The sequence below is a fragment of the Pecten maximus genome, unplaced genomic scaffold (genome assembly GCF_902652985.1).
Source record: "Pecten maximus unplaced genomic scaffold, xPecMax1.1, whole genome shotgun sequence".
Taxonomy (NCBI): Eukaryota; Metazoa; Mollusca; class Bivalvia; order Pectinida; family Pectinidae; genus Pecten; species Pecten maximus.
In genome coordinates, this window is record NW_022979164.1 from 30,778 (window position 1) to 55,237 (window position 24,460).

The window sequence follows — 24,460 nt, forward strand, 5'->3', positions numbered from 1 at the left end:
GGATAATCTATATATACATGATAACATACATTATTTTGTAATGATTAATTATTAATAATTAAGCAATTATGATCATTCTATCATCAAATTAAAACCCATGTATACAAGTGTTTTAGTACATATGAATAACTGTTATCAAGATCATATGAATTTCATTTGACATCTCAACTTTAAGCATCTTATATTTACCTGTGAACTTAATTTTTGTTATCCTATGTACACCTAATGATCCGAAGTCCACTACAGGTCCATCTTTCCCCAGTGAAACAATATATCCCTGCAATCCATTGTAAAGAACTTTGGAAAAATTGCGAAGGAGCACAACTGGACAACCTTCCTTCAACCAAAGTTTTTGTGGAGCCAGTATCTTTGAGAGATGTTTTTTATCCCCAGTATCAACTGCAGAGTACTCAATCAACTCTCCCCTCCAGTTCAAAATACGCCTTCTGTTATAGTCATCCACAAGGTTATTAGTAGCAAACAACTTAACAGAAGGAGGCCCTGTTGGTAATGGCCTCCCCATAGAGTTAATAAGGGTTAATGATTCTTCTGTCAGTTCAACCCCTTCACTGACCTCTTGGATGGCTTTAATAAGGGTCTGGTCTTGTTGCCTGATTATGTCACATAATATAACACGATGAGGAACAGCAGTTTGAAATAGTTCTGACTGAAAGCAGAAGTTACCTTCATCATTGTATTGTACATTAGGAACAGGTGGGAGTTGTCTGAAATCGCCACAGAGTATAAGTTGTATACCACCAAAGATAACATCTGGATTTTTCAGGCTGCATACTTCCTCCAGTTGCTGAAAAAGCTTATCTGAAAGCATGCTTATTTCATCTATTATTAGTGTGTCAGCCTTCATCAATCGTTCTAAAGTGTCTCTGTGTTTGGGGGTTTCCTTGATCAATGTAGCAATTTCTTTGGATGAATATCGACCGTCATCTATGCCAGCCCATCTGTGAATTGTCATCGCATTGCTAAAATTTGCACAAGCTATCCCTGTTGTACACGTGATATGAACACTTTTGTCTGCTTTACGGAGTCCGTTTTCTATTTCTGAAATCAGAAAGGACTTGCCAGTTCCCGCTGATCCACCTATGTATAAATTGTGGACTGCGATGGCAATATCATAGGCTTCCTTCTGTTTTAAATTCATTTTTGAGAACAGTGTGCATGTCACAGTACAAATCTATATACATTGTATTTAGATCACGGACAGTAGATGCACCGTGCTACTAAAAGGTGTTTTTACGATGCATCTTACCTTTTCCACTGTAAGGATGCTAACATTTTGTACTTTACATATACAAAGTCATGATTTATGACAAATTATTTCGTATCTGAAGTTGATAAACCTGTAGAGTGATGGAAAATACAAATCGCACATGCTGCTCTGCTTCTGCTTGTTTGTTGTTATAATTCGGATACGATTTCCGTTTAGCGATTGTGATATGAAAAACCCCGAGAGTTTCGAGAGAATTAGCGAATGTTAAGGTCGAATTACCTGAAAATAACGAACCAATCAGCGTTGAGATAACAACTTCTTACACAGCGGAAAACATGGCGGCTTCAGGCATAAAATCAGCGATGCGTTATCAACAAAAGCCAGAGGCGAGCAACAGGGTAATTTTTAGATAGGAACACATGTGCAAGTAAGTTTGTTTCCTGCCTAAGTTTCATCGTTTAGAGACTGGAGTGCTGACATGCGGTACTGTTGAAGCTACTCTCTAGAGACATTTCGTGTTATTCGCTGGACAGATGAGTGTCCGACTAAATAAAATCTGACTAATTTTCGATGTTTTGTGACGTCTAGTGATAGTTCTATGACTACATATATAGTGAATTATATACCAAATTAAAGGGGGGACATTTGTCTGTCGATTGAGACCATTACCAGCGGCACATCTTCGATGGTTTGTCTACAATTACAATTTTCCTGAAATTAGGTGGGTTATCTATGCCGATCGAGTTATTGACCTTGATTATATATTGGGTGTATTGACAGACGAGGCTAGGACCTGTGACGCAGAGCAGCACGATACGTACAAAACAGATACCACAACACAAGCTCAGTACAAGACATGCTAGACAAGATCCTTCACCCAACATACCCTAGAACCAGACAAGCACACCCCTACACTTAACACATATCTGCTACCAAGGACACACAATTACACAATGGAACCTCCTTCCGGTAGCAGCAGTACAGTGCACCACACTAGAGGGCTTCAAGGCACACATACCACACTCAGTCCTTGAACCCCTCATAACACTAGGTCAAAAAGGTTTTTTTTTATCCTTTTAACCATACTAGATTTTTCTAGATGTGTTATAAAAAAAATCTTTCTTTTTAAATCAGCGCCCCTGTGCACCCAACACTCCACGAAATCGTCATTATTGACGGAAGGGAGTTACTAGGCGAGCAGACTTCGCTGGTTTGATTGTACTATATTGGTCAATCACAGAAATGGACCGAGATGGTTTAAACTCGTACCGATTCAATTTCCCATTTCGGATGCGCATATATATACAAACTAGTGTAAAAAGTAAGGACGAAGGAATCTTGGACGAATTGTCTTTGTTGCTAAGTATACACCAGACATGCGGTATGCAGTAGTCTAAAACCAGTTTCATAAATATATACCAATTTATCTGCGAGCTGTTAACATCATTGGGGGACTATGCATAATAATTATACTACTGCCGGTGTATTACAGGTCTCGTCTCCTGCGTATCATATTATGTTTCTACAGATTACAGACCTCTTGTCTATCTAGGGTCGCACTGCTCTTCCGAGGGCGCGGAGAACACATGCATTTTACCATTTTGTGGTATTAGACCACACCCGTTTAATTTGGTTTATACATCCATAAGAGGTCTAGGAGTGTTGTAATGTGACGTACATTTTCAAAATCGCATGCTTATACATACTTAAAATGAGCGCATAGTGCGATTCATGCTGCCGGTGAGCTTCGCAATCATTGAATGCATCTGTTGATGATAATGGTATTGGTAACAGTGAAAGTTTCTACAACATAAAAAGACTAATCAAAATTGCCTCCACTGACGACAGGTGCGTCGTGTTGAGCTTTGCTTCATTTTGGTAAATCCGTACTACTATCTCCTTAACAGAAACATAGTCGCCTGTCTCAATGTCATTATCAGCAAAATCCCTCCAGAGAGTCACTTTGAATGTGGCGGAGGCATCCTGAACCGTTATCGTTTTAAGAGGGGTTGGTTTGCTCCCAACCATCACCTGCCTCTTCACTAAATTCTGAATTAGAAATACATATCTTGTGTAAGTAAACAAGCAATAATTAAATATGTATACACATGTATATAAATTTAAATATGTTTATAAAATCTTAGATATCACCAGATGAGATATTTTCTGAAAACCTTTTTCAGACCTACTGTTCTTTATGATGAAAATGTTACACAGCACAGATGTCATCTCATTAATATTGCTGCCCTGCAGGTAGGGCGTAAGAATTGTACCTGTTAAGAAAGTAGAGAAAAGATAAGATCCCAAGAAATTTCTCAGATTATTTTAAGTAGGCTAATACCTTGAATCATTATTTTTTTCTTACTCTGGCATTATTTTAAATATTTCTGTGGTATTTAAGTAATCCGCGTGGGGTTTTGATTTCAAAATACCGGTACAGAAATTATATCTAATGAGAAGAATCATCAACAGATCAACACTATTAAAAAATGTAGATAGAATATGATGTTTTTAGTATGTACGGCATATTTTTAAATAATGCACCCTATAAATTTGAATAAAAAATATATTTGTCTTTGGTTTTTCAAACAAAGTACCTTGTCAAGACTGCATGACTCCTACACTACTTGTTGTCACTAGAATGTCATGACTTGGTCATAGGTTCATTTAAGTAAGGCAGTGCTGCATATCAGAAGTGAATCACAGTGACCCACATTTTTACCTTCGACCTACATAATTTATCATAAAAGAAAAAAAAAGTCATTCCCTATACCATAACGGCCGTGTTGGCTGAGTGATTAAGGTCTCAATATTCTACCACTAGCTCTCCACCTGTGGGTTGCGAGTTCGAAATGCAAATTGAAGGCAAGTTGGGTACGGGTATGTGATGACAGTAGGTCAGTGAATTTTCTCTGGCTACTCTTGACTTTCCTCCATCCAAAACCTGTCGCATCCTTAAATGACTTTCTGATAATAGCTAGGAAATTGTGAACAAAATCAAGCAAACCGAACAAACAATTTTTAGAATGTAACTCTTTGAATTGTCTTGTACGTGCTTTGCAAGATTTTCTTCAAAATAGACACTTAAGCTTATTACATATTTATGTGTCATATTAGTATACGTCTTGCATATATATGCATGCAAAGTTTGAATTTCAGGTTTGTAAAAAATCTTGGTTACATTTTTAAAAAATCATCATTTGAAAAATTAACTTTGATAATTGCATAAACCTACTAAATTATTGTAGCTTTTTTTTTTTTTTTTTTTATATATTTTTCATTTTCTCAAACTTACAATGTCTTTTTCATTTGATATGGATAATCTTTCTTTGCAGGATGCCTGGAAAAGGGCCAAAGCAATACAAATGCATTGCCTGTGGTAAACGGACAAGCCCCCAAGAAAGACGATTTGTTGATTGTGATAGTTCCAAGGATTATGGAAAATACCTTGGACTTGATAGTTTTGGAGAAAATGATGTCACATGCCAAACGTGTTTTTTGAAATATAAAAGGAAGACAGAAATCTGAACCCAAGGTTGTAGTTACTTCTAGTTCCAGTAGGTGTACACAAACTGATACAGATTATGTTCCTCCATGTGCCAAAAAACTGAGACCTGAAGAAGCGAAATTGAAGAGTCCTCAAACTATACTATTACCAATTAATTCTTCTGGTAATAGTCACTCAACGTGTTGTATATGTAAGAGAAGAGGTCCAAAACTTTTAAGTGTTTCAGCTGAGAGTAGGTATAGGCTATTTGTTGAGAAAGGTCACCTGCTGTTGTCAGGATCTAGGTGTTGCTGCAATCATCTCAACGCAGACAAATATGTCAAAGATGATGCCTTGTCTATGATAAAGGATGACCCTTTGAAGGAAACAACCTACTTCAACAAAACAAATTCTATCGCTGATTAACAATGTTAGATCTATTGCTCTTCGTAATGAAAAATATAGAATTGATTTTGACAATGACAATGCTTTAAATGATTTGGATTATCAAACACTGACTGGCCTTACGAAGGACAACTTTGAGGATGTTTGTTCTCACATAACAAATACTGGTATACGGTGTACCAAAAACCGATCTAGTAGAACATGTATTGCTCTCCTCTTGTTAAGTTAAGAACTGGCATGTCAAATAGGCTATTGTCAACTGTTTTCAATATAGGAAAGAGCAGCATTAGAAGGTCGATCGTGACAGCTAGACAGTTCCTTACAACTGACTTTACTCCAAAATATATTGGTTTTCAACATGTTACTCGTGAGGATGTCATACAGAAACATACCAGGCCACTGGCGCAGGAACTTTTTGGCAGTATGTGTGAGAAGCCAGCAATATTAGTTGTGGATGGTACGTATATTTATATACAAAAAAGCAACAATTTCAAATTCCGAAGACAATCGTTTAATATGCATAAAAGCCGTCCTCTTGTGAAGCCGGTGGTCATTGTAACAACGACAGGATACATTGTTTCCATACTGGGACCGTATCATGCCAATGCAAAAAAACAATGATGCCAACATCTTGAAGCACAACTTAAAGTCCAATATGGATCATATGAAAGAATGGCTGGAGGAAGACGACATCCTTGTCGTAGATCGTGTATTTTGGGACTCGCTGGACTTCCTTGACAGCCTAGGAATTAAGAGCAAAATGCCAGCATACCTTGACAAGGGTCAAAAGCAGCATACCACAGAAGAGGTAAATATTACAGCTGTACAATTAGTGATGAACAAAAATGAACAAAATTATATTTATCTGTTGCTATCCAGCTTATAAATGTGATATGGTTTTAAACCGATGACTCTAATTTTAATGCAATACATTCTTTATTTCAATACAAATGATCTTTTTATTTGTTTATAACAATAATCAATGCTTTGCACAGATAGATAGTTGTCACAGTGTCTAGCCAGGTATTTCCAAAGAATAACACTTGAACCCAATAAATTACAGTTTAGATGGGATATGTGTCTCCATTTCGCATCGACAGTTGAAGGTAGTCATGCTCAGATGAAGATGGAATATTTACTGCAATCTCTATTCTTATATTATTGTGATAATATATAAATAACAAATGGTTGGCATTTTGTTTCAGGCTAATTCCGCTAGACTTATAACAAAAATACGTTGGGTTGTGATATCTGCGAACGGGAGATTGAAACGGTGGAAATACTTCCAGAAGATCATCCCAAACAGCCAGATACCTGCTATTGGAGATTATGTGCGTCTCATTGCAGCACTGTGTAACCGATATAGAACTCCACTGAGCAGTGGTACCATTGATACCGACCAACTTGTTGCAGCAAAGATGAAGGTAATGCATTTATTAAGCAATGTTGTTATGGTATGTCCTTTTTAACACTCCTTGCTATTGATGACGAAACAAATTATAAAAAAGCACACTAGTGCTGCAAAGTGATACTAGGAGATCGTTTTATTGTGTACTAGGAGACAAACGTTTAATTAGTTACCTAGCTATGATTATCTTAAATCTACTTATGAGGTGTGACAGTCACCGATATAGTGTGTTACTGATACACATTTTATATAATATATGTTGATGTACTACAATAATTGTACATATTTAAATGAGATACTAATTGTAGGTACACTATCAATATCACTTATAATCACAAACAAAAAACATTTTAACATTCCTAATATTTTACAGCAAATGCTCTCCAGGAAAGAGTTAAAGAGGAGAATTTGGAACGAAGGACTGTTGCATGGAAATAATCCCTTTCACCATATTCCAGTGAATTAACAGACTTCCCTTCAATGTCAGAGGAGGAGCTTCGAAACCTGACTATTGGTGTTTACCAGCTAAAACTTGCTCGCTCATACACACATGAACACCTTGCTGAGGATGGGGAATATGTCATCATGGTAAATGACGGTACAGCAGGATTACTCGGGGCAAGGATCCAAAGTCGGCACACAAGTTCCAAGACCTACCTATTGTGGATCGACTATAGCCCCGCAGTCATCAATGGCTGGTATTGCCAGTGTAAGGCTGGTGTCAGAGTTGTTGGCACCTGTACCCATGTTGCCGCAGTGATATGGTATCTTGGATACGCTCGCCATGTTGGTACGGTTAGGGGAGTCCGGAACTGATCTGAGAATTTGGAGGATGTTCCAATTATTGTGGAAATGTCTAGCGAGGGTGATAGTGATCCAGAAGAGTAATTGTGGATTCTATATACTGTATATGCCAACCTCTCCTTCATTCAGATGGTTACCGATTTATTACATAAACGTTGTAACTTGATGTATGCGTTATATCATCAAATACAAGTATTTGAACATACAGTGTAATTGTTTCATTTAATGTTTTATTGAAGGTCTGAATTTAAACTGTAACTAATTCACATCGGTGACTAATTGTTTTGAATAATAAGCTGATTTGACGAGTGGTTTGATTCACTATTCAAATATCTAAATATTTGATACATACAGAAACATCTATCGATTATAATATCATTGTTATTTATGTTTCTCTGATATATATAGGTGATGTGATAATGGTGAAATATAACATGTTAAAGATCTTTAAAAACTATATTTGAAATTAAGGCATATGATATAGTGCTGGCGGACTAAATGTATCATGATGCCTATTGTGATATTCATTTGAGTATATCAATACGGTATACTGTAAACGTACATATTTTAGCGGTAATTTTATTTTATCGCTTTTCGCGCTGGAAGCCTTGCGCTAAATTATGATTGCGCTAATTACTTTTTGTACGTTCTATTTCTATAGAAAGTTCTGTGGATGCGCTAATTCATCATTGCGCTAACTGGCTAAAATCTGCAAATGCGCTAAAATTTGATTGCGCTAAAATAAGTACGTTTACAGTATATCACACCAGCTTGATATTTCGTCTGCACTACTCGAGATTTGTTTCCTTGGGAGTAATTAACTATTAAGGTGACTTCAATGGCCGAATAGCAGGGATATGGCAGGTAGGTTGCTAAGGCCTGTTGCTAGGTAACCAGTTGACGGAATAATTTTAAACCATGTTTTTTACGAATCCCATTTGTTGATACAAACATGGTACCAAAATAATGAAAATCTGAGATGGGACCAAAAATGGCCCTTACTGCACCTACTCTTTTAGTCGCCTCTTAATATCATGCAATGGGGGCAGCAGGTACAATTCCTACGCCCTACCTGCAGGCCAGCATTATTCTTCTTCATACCTCACATTACAGAGTTGAAATATCATCATTTTGTCAAAAGATATGATACTTTAACTTTTTCTTGTAGTTTGTAATATATGCAGTAAATGCATGTCACCATGGCAGCCATCTTGAAAAAGACATTTTAAACTTCTTCTTCAGTTACACTGGTGCCATCGAGCTGGAAATTGGTGAGGATGTTCAGGAAGGAAGGCCAACAAAGTGTTGTTATTTTTCGGCCTCGGAAAAACATTGGCATGGCAGCCATGGAGGCCATTTTGTAACACGATTGTGCAATCATGGTTTTCTTGAACAAATTCCACCAGTGGGATTCAGCTCTAACTTACCAGCAATTATTCTGAGATGGTCCAGAACAAGTGTTGTTATTTATTTGGTCAGTCAGAAATCCAAGATGGCCACCATGGGTAACAGTGCCACTATATACTTGCTACAGAAAATACATACTACAATGATATAAGGGTCTTTAAGTTAGTCAGATGACCATTAAAGCCCTCGGGCCTCTTGTCACGAATATGCTTGAAATCTAAGCATTCTATTAGAAAGTGCTCCACTGAAATGCTGTCAGACATAATTACGTTATTTATTATCAGTAGTGGTACTACAAACGTCTGTGTTCTGCGCAATGTAGAATACCGATATATTTATTGCTATGAATTTTGCGGGTTTTTTTCTAGTAAATACTTGTGCTTTTTTGAGGGAACTGCGCGACCCTCTTAAAAGGGCCGTGTTGGGAGTGTGGCCCTAAAAAGGGCATTTTTATGGATAATATTTTCTGTCTCCGCCTCATCGTCTGGATTGTATTCTCAATACTATTCGTGAAGGCGAACTCCATTGTTGCTGTCAGATGTGTGCTGTCCCTGCGTCGAATGACATTGGTAGTGGCTAGTTCTGTTCTGTTCTTCTCATTGTGAACTTTGGCAAGTATTTTGTTTAGCAGAGACGCTTTCTTGTTGAGGTGCCGATCGTGACGCGGAAATAATTCTCCGAATGCAACTTCGCCAACTCACTGTGCCTTCAGCTCGTCGAAAATTTGTATTGTGAAGCGTTTGTTTTTGGCCAAAGTCCCATCCATGATGTCATTCTCTCCGGCCTGAATGAATACAACGCTGTTTGCGGAAAAGACATTCGACGGAACGATGTCCAAAAGTGTTGGTAGCCTTAGTCCGCCAGTACCATATGCATCGAAGGAAAAGTCTGGTAGTGGAATCTCTCCTCTCTGCCATCTTTTGACTGGGCGACGGATGAAACTGTGGCCAGTTATTATATCTTGTTTTTTTTTCTCTGGAATTGGCCCGAAGGGCCGGTGAGCTTATGCCATGTTGCGCCGTCCGGTGTCCGTAAACATTTCCTTTAAATCACTAGTACTGAACGCCTGAATGAATTTTGATAAAATTGGGGTTTGGTTTGGTTAGGTTTATTTAGTTTAACGTCCTATTAACAGCTAAGGTCATTTAAGGACGGTCTCCCATGCCTGCGACATGCATGCATGCGGTGAGTGCGTATGTGTGTTTTGGGAGGCCGCGGTATGTTCGTGTTAAGTCTCCTTGTGATAGGCCGGAACTTTTGCCGATTTATAGTGCTACCTCACTGAAGCATACTGCCGAAGACACCTAGCAGCAATAGCACGTTAAACAAAATAAACCAAACCAAACCAAACCAAAGTATCCTAAGAGCATGATCAAAAGATGTCGATAACATAAAGAAAACAAGACTTTTTAAGAATTAATAAGTTGAAAAATAATCTCCAATCTTTTTCCAGTCTTTTTACCATTTCCATAGTTTTGTTACTGTTATTATCGGCTACTGACCTGGATAGATAAAAGGAAAATCCCTCTCCATATGGCACAGCGCTATATGCCTACTCTCCTCATTGGTGTATATGGCGTCCATGTCCGTTGGTGATTGGAAGAGAGTTTCCAACCCAAACAGAAAGTTGCACAGTGAGATTCGTTGTGCTTCCCCTGAGGCAATAGCGCAGGACTCCACTGGTATACAGCTACAATCGAAACATTTTTTTTATCAAACTGCTTGAATTCTTTAACATTATCGTTAATAATGATTTTTTAAATAATTATATAGATACAAAGAGATCGGGATCGCTACACGAGATAAACGTTATTCTCCAACTTGTCATGATTTACAAGCTGTGACTTATAATTGTGTTTTATGGGTTGAACAACATCATACAGAAGATCGGTTTGGTTTTATTGGATTAACATCCTATTAACAGCTTGTCAGTATAATGTGACCGGGTGGGGTGTGCTGCTTGGTGTCTTCGGCAGTATGCTTCAGTGAGGTAGCACTATAAATCGGCAAAAGTTCCGGCCTATCACAAGGAGACTTAACACGAACATACCGCAGCCTCTCAAAACACACATACGCACTCGCCACACCCATACATGTCGCACGCACGGGAGGCCGTCCTTAAATGACCTTAGATGTTAATAGGACGTTAAACAAAATAAACCAAACCAATATGAACAGCTAAGGTCATTTAAGGACGGTCTCCCGTGCGTGCGACATACATGCGTGTGGCGAGTGCGTATGTGTGTGTTTTGGGAGGCTGCGATATGTACGTGTTAAAGTCTCCTTGTGAGAGGCCGGAACGTTTGCCGATTTATAGTCATCCCATTCCTAATATGCTGAGCGCTAAGCAGGTCATTTTCAATGGAAGAAGGCACCGCGGTACTGGCAAAATTGAAGTTCGTATTTCTCCAGATATTCAGCCTATGTCAACCCCAAATTCCCCCGTTCATTCATAGTTTGATGTTCCAAAACATTCTTGATATCACCAGATTTGGTTCGGCTGGCAAATGTCGTTTCTTCTATTGCTCTGGTAGAAATGAAGAATCAAGTGGGTGGTCAGGAGGTAGGGAATGTACTTCCTCCTGGGTAAACCGTCTTATCCAAGATTTTCGAATGCACCACTGATAATATCAAACCAAATCGTGATATAAACATAAAATCATTAATCACATGATCAAACAATGTATGATTATTATCAACTTGCTTGAATCTATTATAAACATTTTACAGCTAAATTTTGAAAATTAAAAACATTTTCAATAAGTCATATAACACATTATTTGACTTCTATACCTTTTCATGAATAATAAAACATGGATGAACTAAAAGGATATAATCCCAGATCTTGTTTTTTTATCCCTTTTTCTTTTCAAGATATGGAATTATTCTATCAATGAATATCATTGGATAAAGAATTATTCAATTGATATTGCGCAGTACCAGTTGAATGGTACTTGTCTGATAATCACATAAATATTCTAACAACAATTAAACGTACAAGAAATGTAATCTGTTTCGTAAGCATTACACTTAATAACAATACTTCATAAACACTGCTATAGACATAACTTCATAAACACTGCTATGGGAATTACCTTTTTGGGAACATCAAACAAGGACTTCCTTTAACCAAAATATTCATATTGACTTTTCGATCAATCGCTTAATTTGATACTAAAGCTGCATTACTCCAAAAAGAAAAACAATTGCATCTTATCTCCATTTTACTTAAACCCAAAATAGTGACCCTACCTGTTTATAAGTTGCGACTTATAAACAATCCCCCCAAGATGAAATCCATTATTTCATTTTCATCTCTCAAAATACCTACCCTGCACATGGCAATTGGTACAGGCTGCCTTGACATTTTGCTGAACTCTGTTATGCTCCTTAGCGTTGCCGGGAACGTCGCAGACGGTGACGAGAATTCTAGCACGGATGGTAGTTGACTGCTGTGTCCCAGCATTGAAAGCTGGTACACCTCTATCAAGTTCCAAAAGTTCATTTACCAGCACTTCGTTGTAAATGTTAAGACGCTTTGGAGCATGAGGACCTGAACAATATTTAGCAAATCAAAGCACGGATATCGGCACAACTAACAAATGGTCCACAAAAGCAACATTTTGGATGCTTTTCATGTCTGTGAATTTTTAACTTTAGTATATTTTGTATATTATTGAACTACAAATACCTAGTTGTTGCTTGCTTAAGCATATTTCATCAAGTCCGATACTGATTGTACCTGTAAGCTTAAGTTTCATCAGCATCAGCTGTATGTGTTGGTCTGAAATCTTTCACGAAGGGCAATAACTTTTATGGTGTTGTTGACCTTAACTTTGGTACATTGCTCTGCCTTAAACTTTACCTGATGTGCAGATCAAGTTTCATGATCTGTGCTTAAATGTGGACAAAGTTATGATGCAAATAATTAAGAATAAAGAGCATTAACTACGTAAACAAGGGGTTGTAGGCATGGATTTATTACACTGCACATTGACGTTGTGTAACTGAAGAACACAAGTTTCATTTCACACTTTTCAGTTAATAAAACGTGAATCAGTTGTGATGCAATCAGGGCTTTGTTAATGTTTGAAACTAGATAAAACTAAGAATTTCTCGCATCAATTGTTGTACTCTTGTTTACATATATAAATAATCCATATGAAATCCAAACGTGTGTGGATTATCCCTTTAAAATAATTAAAAGATTTTAAATCACAATCAATATTTCTAAATCAAAATAGTTTACAGTATATCATAATAACTCATTTAAACCACATCTCATCAAAAATGAAAACCTTTATAATCATCAGTATTCAACTATCCCATATCTGCAATCAGTCCAAACAGGATGGTGGTTTCTTTCTTCATCCGAAGTTGGGGCGGTAGGTTGAGCCCTAATGCTGTAGCTTCCCTGGGCGATATTGTGATGAAAGGGGTTAAAGCCATCTGAGCAATAGGACAAAGCAATAGCACCGTATCCAACTTCATCTTCAAACGTCATCCATGCTGGTGATCAATGGAGATCATCAACAAGTCTTGTCTGGTGGCGAGTACGGTGACTACCAGACAATTTTGCTAATGGAGATACTTCCTGGAGTTGCTGTAGCTGAGGGCCGATCGCTATAGTGTAGTACCTATAATGTCCGTTCAAAATTTAAGTGTTTTTAGCTATATCAAAACACCCCATCACTTCATTACCATAATCAATCTGAGATTGACATGATTTCTTCAGTAATAACAGGAAGACATGAAACGAAAACCACTGAAGGAAATATCTTGTCAAGTGAACGTACATGATGGACAGATGAAGAGATGGAAAATAATGTCATACTAAAGCTATCCCATAAAATAAACATGTACATTAATTTGACTTTTCCAATTAATCTTTTTTCATGCAAATTCTACTTTAAAAAACCCATTCAATCCAATTTTGCTGAAGAATACATTCCAATCCCTTTATTTGAATATGATTTGAATGGACTATCTGTTCAATTGTCTCTTCAAACCATTTTCACCAAAAAACCTTTGCTTTGTTTATTCGACATGGATGTGATTTTTCACAAAATGAAATATGTCATTACTAGGATTGTAAATCATAGATTTTACAATCTCACTATAAATATATTAGATTTTATATAGGTACCTAACTTCATTAGTGCAATATTATTATTCAGCCAGATACCTTATATATTTATGTTTTAATGGTTTTTAGCTCACCCGGACCATAGGTCGGACCGGTGAGCTTATGCCATGGCGCGGCGTCTGTCGTCCGTCAACATTTGCATTCAATCGCTACTAGTCATAGAATACTTAATGGATTTGAACCAAATTTGGTCAGAAACATTCTTGCGGGGAAAGGGAACAGATTTTGTATAAATAGTGATTCTGACGCTTAAGTGGCCAAATGGGCCGGGCCAAATAGGGAAAAAAGAGATAATTCCTTTAAATCATTAAGTTATGAATTTTGTCAGAGACAGTCTTGGGGGAAGGGGAACTGATTTTATATAAATGGCGACTCTGATCCCAAAGGGGCCAGAGGGGTGGAGTCAAATCAATACATTTGGGATATTATCTTTTCTCTTCTTTTTTATCGGCTTTCTTCTTCCGAATGTCTCCCTTGACATTGCCTCATTTTTGGCCTTTTAGTTGAGCGTTCGTCTTTGTGAGGAAGTCTTTGGGGTCTCCCCTTGCCGAGACATACCACAGTTTTTAAAAATGGCAGTGGCTGCTCCTGCTTAGCGTTCAGCATATTTGGAGTGGAACGACTGGTTCGCCCGTTGTCAGTATAATGTTACTGGGTGGGGTGTGCAGCTGGGTGTCTTCAGCAGCATGTTTCAGTCAGGTAGCACTATAAATTGGCAAAAGTTATGGCCTAACACAACTAGACTTAATACGAACATACCGCAGCCTCCCAAAACACACATACGCACTCGCCACACGCATGCATGTCGCACGCACGGGAGGCCGTCCTTAAATGACCTTAGCTGTTTTAATAGGAACAAAACAACAAAATAATAAAAGATATATAACGAATAGATTATGTGAACTTTCCGATGTATGTATAACGTCAAAGAGAGGAAGGTAAAATGACCTCAAAGTCTTGTTGAATATAACTATTTCTTTCTAATAGCCAAAAAGTGTTTTCGAATCTACGGAATTGAAAAGAGTTTCCAAATCCGTGGCTCGTATTTATCACGAATATGCTCGAAATCTAAGCATTCTATTAGAAAGTGCTCCACTGAATTGCTGGAAGACATCATTATGTTATGTATTATCAGTAGTGGTAGTACAATTTGGTTTGGTTTGGTTTATTTAGTTTAACGTCCTATTAACAGCTAAGGTCATTTAAGGACGGCCTCCCGTGTGTGCGACATGCATGCGTGTTGTGAGTGCGTGCGTATGTGTGTTTTGGGAGGCTGTGGTATGTTTGTGATAGGCCGGAACTTTTGCCGATTTATAGTGCTACCTCACTGGAGCATACTGCCGAAGACACCCAGCAGCACACCCCACCCGGTCACATTATACTGACAACGGGTGAACCAGTCGTCCCACTCCTTATATGCTGAGCGCTAAGCAGGAGTAGCAACTACCATTTTTAAAGACTCTGGTATGTCTCGGCTAGGGGACAGAACCCAAAGCCTTCCTCACAGCGGCGAACGCTCAACTAAAGGCCAAAAGTGAGGTAGTACAAACGCCTGTGTTCTGCGCAATGTAGAATATCGATATATTTATTGCTATGATTTTTTTCGGGGTTTTTTCGAGTAAATACTTGTGCTTTTTTTAGGGAACTGTGCGACCCTCTTAAAAGGGCCGTGTTGGGAGTGTGGCCCTAAAAAGGGCATTTTTATGGATAATATTTTCTGTCTCCGCCTCATCGTCTGGATTGTACTCTCAATACTATTCGTGAAGGCGAACTCCATTGTTGCTGTCAGATGTGTGCTGTCCCTGCGTCGAATGACATTGGTAGTGGCTAGTTCTGTTCTGTTCTTCTCATTGTGAACTTTGGCAAGTATTTTGTTTAGCAGAGACGCTTTCTTGTTGAGGTGCCGATCGTGACGCGGAAATAATTCTCCGAATGCAACTTCGCCAACTCACTGTGCCTTCAGCTCGTCGACAATTTGTATTGTGTAGCGTTTGTTTTTGGACATAGTCCCATCCATGATGTCATTCTCTCCGACCTGAATGAATACAACGCTGTTTGCGGAAAAGACATTCGACGGAACGATGTCCAAAAGTGTTGGTAGCTTTAGTCCGCCAGTACCATATGCATCGAAGGAAAAGTCTGGTAGTGGAATCTCCTCTCTGCCATCTTTTGACTAGGCGACGGATGAAACTGTGGCCAGTTATTACATCTTGTTTTTTTTCTCTGGAATTGGCCCGAAGGGCCGGTGAGCTTATGCCATGTTGCGGCGTCCGTCGTCCGGTGTCCATAAACATTTCCTTTAAATCACTACTACTGAACGCCTGAATGGATTTTGATAAAATTGGGGTTTGGTTTAGTTAGGTTTATTTAGTTTAACGTCCTATTAACAGCTAAGGTCATTTAAGGACGGTCTCCCATGCGTGCGACATGCATGCATGCGGTGAGTGCGTATGTGTGTTTTGGGAGGCTGCGGTATGTTCGTGTTAAGTCTCCTTGTGATAGGCCGGAACTTTTGCCGATTTATAGTGCTACCTCACTTAAGCATACTGCTGAAGACACCCAGCAGCACTAGGACGATAAACAAAACAAAACCAAAGTATCCTAAGACCATGATCAAAAGATGTCGATAACATAAAGAAAACAAGACTTTTTAAGAATTAATAAGTTGAAAAATAATCTCCAATCTTTTTCCAGTCTTTTTACCATTTCCATAGTTTTGTTACTGTTATTATCGGCTACTGACCTGGATAGATAAAAGGAAAATCCCTCTCCATATGGCACAGCGCTATATGCCTACTCTCCTCATTGGTGTAGATGGCGTCCATGTCCGTTGGTGATTGAAAGAGAGTTTCCAACCCAAACAGAAAGTTGCACAGTGAGGTTCGTTGTGCTTCCCCTGAGGCCATAGCGCAGACTCAACTGGTATGCAGCTACAATCGAAACATTTTTTTATCAAACGGCTTGAATTCTTTAACATTATCGTTAATAATGATTTTTTAAATGATTATATAGATACAAAGAGATCGGGATCGCTACACGAGATAAATGTTATTCTCCAACTTGTCATGATTTACAAGCTGTGACTTATAATTGTGTTTTATGGGTTGAACAACATCATACAGAAGATCGGTTTGGTTTTATTGGATTAACATTCTATTGACAGCTAAGGTCATTTAAGGAGGGCCTCCCGTGCGTGCGACATGCATGCGTGTGGCGAGTGCGTATGTGTGTTTTGGGAGGCTGCGATATGTACGTGTTAAAGTCTCCTTGTGAGAGGCCGGAACGTTTGCCGATTTATAGTCGTCCCACTCCTAATATGCTGAGCGCTAAGCAGGCCATTTTCAATGGAAGAAGGCACCGCGGTACTGGCAAAATTAAAGTTCGTATTTCTCCAGATATTCAGCCTATGTAAACCCCAAATTCCTCCCGTTCATTCATAGTTTGATTCTAAAACATTCTTGATATCACCAGATTTGGTTCGGCTGGCAAATGTCATTTCTTCTATTGCTCTGGTAGAAATGAAGAATCAAGTGGGTGGTCAGGAGGTAGGGAATGTACTTCCTCCTGGGTAAACCGTCTTATCCAAGATTTTCCACTGATAATATAAAACCAAATCGTGATATAAACATAAAATCATTAATCACATGATCAAACAATGTATGATTATTATCAACTTGCTTGAATCTATTATAAACATTTTACAGCTAAATTTAGAAAATTAAAAACATTTTCAATAAGTCATATAACACATTATTTGACTTCTATACATTTTCATAAATGAATAATAAAACATGGATGAACTAAAAGGATATAATCCCAGATCTTGTTCTTTATCCCTTGTTCAATTCAATATGGGATTATTATATCATTCTATCAATGAATATCATTGGATAAAGAATTATTCAATTGATATTGCGCAGTACCAGTTGAATGGTACTTGTCTGATAATCACGTAAATATTCTGACAGCAATTAAACGTACAAGAAATGTCATCAGTGTCATAAGCATTACACTTAATAACAATACTTCATAAACACTGCTATAGACATAACTTCATAAACACTGCTATGGACATAACTTTTTTGAGAACATCAAACAAGGACTTCCTTTAACCAAAATATTCATGCTTAATTTTATACTAAAGCTCCATTCCTCCAAAAAGACAAGAGGCCCATGGGGCCTGAATCGCTCACCTGGTTGGATAATACCAACAAGGGTGTCTTTGGGCGAGACCGAGAACAACGTTCTCTCGTGTTCTCGGAACAAGGACATACTTTCTGTCGCCCTAACAACATGAGGACATCAAACAAGGACTTCCTTTAACCAAAATATTCATATTGACTTTTCGATCAATCGCTTAATTTTATACTAAAGCTCCATTACTCCAAAAAGACAAGAGGCTCATGGGGCCTGTATCGCTCATCTGGTTGGATAAGACCAATGGTGTCTTTGGGCGAGACCGAGAACAACGTTCTCTCGTGTTCTCGGAACAAGGACATAATTTCTGTCGCCCTAACAACATGAACAATATCGGAGAACATGTACTCGGAACAAAATTCTCACACCACCTAAGCAAGAACACGAGAACAAAAGATGGCGGCAAAGTGATAAAAGGTAATGTGGAATTTTGCAAATACCTTTCTGATGGTTATTATCGACATCCACTGACATTACTGAATTCCGGAAAATCAAAACCGATGACTTATTCATATATTGTTGATGGATTGCGATATCCGCTGGTGTGAAAGACGAGAAAAAGAAGTTTTTGTTCAACTCACGTGGGTATTTTAAACAATGAAGAAAGTTTGTGCATTTAGTATAGAAATAAATGAATTATTTGATTCTGATGTAATGCAGTAAAGGGTTAAATATCACGAGCCATGTCGTTTTATATCGACGATCGATTCACAGTTCACAATGCACGCCAGGTGCAAATAACGCTCAAATCACACGTTTCGAAATTCCAACTGTAAATAGGCCTATCTAAGGGTAGGACCTATCACCACGGAAATTAATTAAAGATAATGTATTATATATACACCTGTACATGTGGTATCATTATAAAAAGAGAAGCGAGTGACTTTGTACAGTAATGAATAGGGCCGAACAGGCTCGGTAAATGTTGTCAGTAGTGTGTCTATGCATGGCATAATATACTGTGGCCAAAATAAAATGCCGGGTCATGATTTAAATAAATGTACTGTATTAAAATCTCATAGAACTAGAAATAATAATTCAGATTTGATAATAAATTGCGAATTGATTCGCATCATTGAAATATGGAGAATGTGCATGTGTTTCAGCCAATCTTTGTTGACATGTACTGACAGGATATTATGATTTATTTTAATTCTCGTTTACAGATTGTAAATGGCATCAAACCCCACTGTTTCATCTCCACAATCTTGGATTTGTTATATCTGTAAACAACCATCAGAGTCGGGAAATTCATTAAACACCCAGGAAGAGGCAGGAAAAACAGAAATATTTATTGATACTAATTTCAGGTACATGTGTGTTTATTATGATGAAATAAAAATAAAATTATATTATGTATGGGTAGATTTTATTTTGCCCATGTCCATCCCATTCAATCGCCTATTACATGATTTCAGAAATAATTGATATGCAATGTGTACATTTACTAATAAATGTCTTACAGATCTAGCCTGTATATTTGAGTTTTTAACTCACCTGTCCGACTTATTCTGTTACTGTATAACCAAAAGGTCTCGAGGCATGGAATATAATTACAAAGATCCATGATTTGCAGAGGAATGATATAAAACTTATTTGAGTAAATGCCCTTAACCCACTCTGTACATGTAGGTCACAGATGCGAGTTTGATATCAGGTGAGCAATCTTGTTAAAATATTGAAATATAATGCCAGAGTGTACATGTAGCTGCAGCCTTTCCATTGTACTTGTATGACTGTCATTGACACTTCAAATCAGATCTTAAACAGAATTTAAATTCAATACTTACATTGTAATAATCTTTTTATATTGGTTACAGAATATACCTACGTTGCCCCGTCTGTCGGTCAGCATTTCACGCGGATTGTGCAGAATACCCTTTGGAATTGCATATTACAGGGGAACTTACCGGAACATATTGTGACACAGAGTAGCAAAATTTTGCAACATGGCTGACAAGGACACTAGGTACACTGACAAATATACTAATTATTATAAAATTATTACTGTTTACTTCCCTCATTGTAAATCAGATATACTCTGATGTAGTGAATTATAACTTCACTGTAGAATAGTTTGGTGTTTGTTTATCATATTACATATTTAGCATGATACTATTACTATTTTGTTATAACCCCGCTTTAAATTTATTAAAGGGGGGCATATCTATAAGTAATTGCTTGGTCTTTGCGTCCGTGGGTGTATCCATAGCACAATTCGTAAGGCTTATATACAAAATATCTCGTGAACGCATGAATAGTTTTGTTTATGTTTACACCATATCGTGGTAATGTAAAGTTCTGCACCTGATTAGATTTTGGTGGTCATCGGTCAAGTTTAAGGGGTCAAAGGTCACACTTGACCAATTTGCGGAGGTTAGGGTATATATCTTTGTGAGCCCTGCTTACTTTGTTTATATTATATTTGATATTGAAATAGCAGCATATTTTGTTTCTCCAAGACAAACAGAAAAAAAGTTAAAAAACAAAAATGTTAAACTTTCCCCTATCGGGCCCCGCCCCTTTGGCCCCTCGGGGGTCAGAGTCACCATTTATGCAAAATCTGTTCCCCTTTCCCCAAGGATATTTCTGACCAAATTTGGTCAAAATCCAATAAGAACTTTTTGACTGGTAGCGATTTAAAGCAAATGTTGACGGACGGTTTGGTTTGGTTTGGTTTATTTTGTTTAACGTCCTATTAACAGCTAAGGTCATTCAAGGACGGCCTCCCGTGCGTACGGACGGACGACGGACGCCGCGCAATGACATAAGCTCACCGGACCTTTGGTCCAAGTGAGCTAAAAAACAATAGCATCTTATCTCCATTTTACCTAAACCCAAAATAGTGATCCTACCTGTTTATAAGTTGCGAATTATAAACAATCCCCAAGATGAAATCCATTATTTCATTTTCATCTTTCTAAATACCTACCCTGCACATGGCAATTGGTACAGGCTGCCTTGACATTTTACTGAACTCTGTTATGCTCCTTATGTTCCTTAGCGTTGCCGGGAACGTCGCAGACGGTGACAAGAATTCTAGCACGGAGGGTAGTTGACTGCTGTGTCCCAGCATTGAAAGCTGGTACACCTTCAAGTTCCAGAAGTTCATTCACCAGCACTTCGTTGTAAATGTTAAGACGCTTTGGAGCATGAGGGTCTGAACAATATTTAGTAAATTAAAGCACAGATATCGGCACAACTAATAAATGGTCCACAAAAGCAACATTTTGGATGCTTTTCATGTCTGTGAATTTTGAACTTTTGTATATTATTGAACTACAAATACCGCATGCACGGGCGGCCGTCCTTGAATGACCTTAGCTGTTAATAGGACGTCAAACTAAACATATGAAAATATGTTATAATGAATAGATTGGAGGAGAAAATAAACAAGAGGCCCATGGGGCCTGTATCGCTCACCTGGTTGGAATGGTATGGAACCCCGTCCCTTTGGCCCCTCGGGGGTCAGTCACCATTTATGCAAAATCTGTTCCCCTTCCCCCAAGAATGTTTCTGACTAAATTGGGTTCAAATCCTTTCATAACTTTATGACTAGTAGCGATTTAAAGGAATTGCCTCTATTTCCCCTATTAGGCCCCGCCCCTCAGGCCCCTTGGGGGTCACAATCACCATTTATGCAAAATCTGATCCCCTTCCGCCAAGGATGTTCTTACCAAATTTGGTCAAAATCCAATAAGAACTTTTTGACTAGTAGCGAAGCAAATGTTGACGGACGACGGACGCCGCACCATGGCATAAGCTCACCGGACCTTCGGTCCAGGTGAGCTAAAAAATTGAACGTGTTGCTTGCTTAAACATATTTCACGAAGGGCAATAACTTTTATGGTGTTGTTGACCTTAACTTTGGTACATTGCTGTGCCTTTAACATCTGATGTGGAGATCAAGTTTTATGATCTCTGCTTAAATGTGGACAAAGTTATTATGCAAATACAGATGTAATAAAGAATAAAGTGCATTAACTACGTAAACAAGGGGTTGTAGGCATGGATCTATTACACTGCACATTGACGTAGTGTAGCTGAAGAACACAAGTTTCATTTCACACTTTTCAGTTAATAAAACATAAATCGGTTGTGATGCAATCAGGGCTTTGTTAATGTTTGAATGTAGATAAAACTAAGAATTTCTTACATCAATTGTTGTACTCTTGTTTACATATATAAATAATCCATATGAAATCCAAACGGGTGTTGATTATCCCTTTAAAATAATTTAAGATTTTAAATCACAATCACTATTTCTAAATTAAACTTATTTACAGTATATCATTATAACATATTTAAACCGCTATTAGCATCAATATTCAACTATCCCATATCTGCCATCAGTCCAAACAGGATGGTGGTTTCTTTCTTCATCCGAAGTTGGGGCGGTAGGTTGAGAAGGAGACCACTCTGTGCCCTAATGCTGTAGCTTCCCTGGGCGATATTGTGATGAAAGGGGTTAAAGCCATCTGAGCAATAGGACAAAGCAATAGCATCGTTTCCAACTTCAGCTTCAAACGTCATCCATGCTGGAGATAAATGGAGATCATCAACAAGTCTTGTCTGGTGACGAGTACGGTGACTAACAGACAATTTAGCTAATGGAGATACTTCCTGGAGTTGCTGTAGCTGAGGGCCGATCGCTATGGTGTAGTACCTATAATATCCGTTCAAAATGTAACTTTTTTTTAGCTATTATCAAAACACCTCATTACCATAATCAATCTGAGATGGACATGATTTCTTCAGTAATAACAGGAAGACATGAAACGATTTGGTTTGGTTTGGTTTATTTTGTTTAACGTCCTATTAACAGCTAAGGTCATTTAAGGACGGCCTCCCGTGCGTGCGACATGTATGCGTTTGATGAGTGCGTATGTGTGTTTTGGGAGGCTGCGGTATGTTTGTGTTATGTCTCCTTGTAATAGGCCGGATCTTTTGCCGATTTAGAGTGCTATCTCACTGAAGCATACTGCCGAAGACACCCAGCAGCACACTCCACCCGGTCACATTATACTGACAACGGGCGAACCAGTCGTCCCACTCCTAATTTGCTGAGCGCCAAGCAGGAGCAGCAACTACCATTTTTAAAGACTCTGGTATGTCTCGGCCAGGGGACAGAACCCAAAGCCTTCCTCACATGGGCGAACGCTCAACCAAAGGCCAAAAGTGAGGCATTGTCAAGGGAGACATTAGGAAGAAGAAAGTTGTTTAGAAAGAAGAGAAAAGATAAGATCCCAAGTTTAGTCGCCTCTTACGATCATGCAATGGGGGCAGCAGGTACAATTCTTACGCCCTACCTGCCGGGCAGACCATTGAAGGAAATATCTGGTCAAGTGAACGTACATGATGGACAGATGAAGAGATGGAAAATAATATCATACTAAAGCTATCCCACAAAATAAACATGTACATTAATTTGACTTTTCCAATTCATCTTTTTACATGGAAATTCTACTTAAAAACCCCATTCAATCCAATTTTGCGGTAGAATAAATTCCAATCCCTTTATTTGAATATGATGTTTCTATCTGTGTTCGCTTTCTGTAATGGGCTGTCTTTTCAATTGTCTCTTCAAACCATTTTCACCAAAAAACTTTGCTTTGTTCATTCAACATGGATGTGGATTTTCACAAAATAAAATATGTCATTACTAGGATTGTAATTATAGTTGTTACAATTTCGCTATCAATGTATTAGATTTGATATAGGTACCTAACTTCATTAGTGCAATATGATTATTCATTCTGCCAGATGCCTTATATATTTGTTTTAATGGATTTAGTTCAGCCGGACCATTTGCATTCAATCGTTACTAGTCATAAAATACTTACCTTAGTTGTTAATAGGACGTTAAACAAAATAAACCAAACCAAACCTTCAGATTTTGCATAAATAGTGATTCTTGGGTCTTTCCCCACCCTAGGGACTTAGTTTATTTGATATATCTTTGAAACCATTGGGAACTCCACTCTAACCATGTATAGGATTGTTGGTCATAAAGAGATAAACACAATCCTGATTGAAAAATAGGCCATCGAGTCTTTCCCCACCCCAAGGGACTTAGGTTTCTCAAATAAATCTTTGAAACCATTGGAACCCCAACCCTATTACCATATATTGCATTGTTGGGCATACAGCAGATAAACACAATCATGATGTAAAAAAGGCCCTGGGGTCTTTCCCCACCCCATAACCATATATAGCACTGTTTGTCACCAACAAATATAGGTATTAACAAATAGAACATAAACAGTATTTTGATGTTTGCTCAAATCCGACATGGTGAGTGATACAGGCCCTATGGGCCTCTGTTTTGATGGGGTTTAGACTCAAATCCCGACAGTAATTGGTTTGTAATCAGTAGCT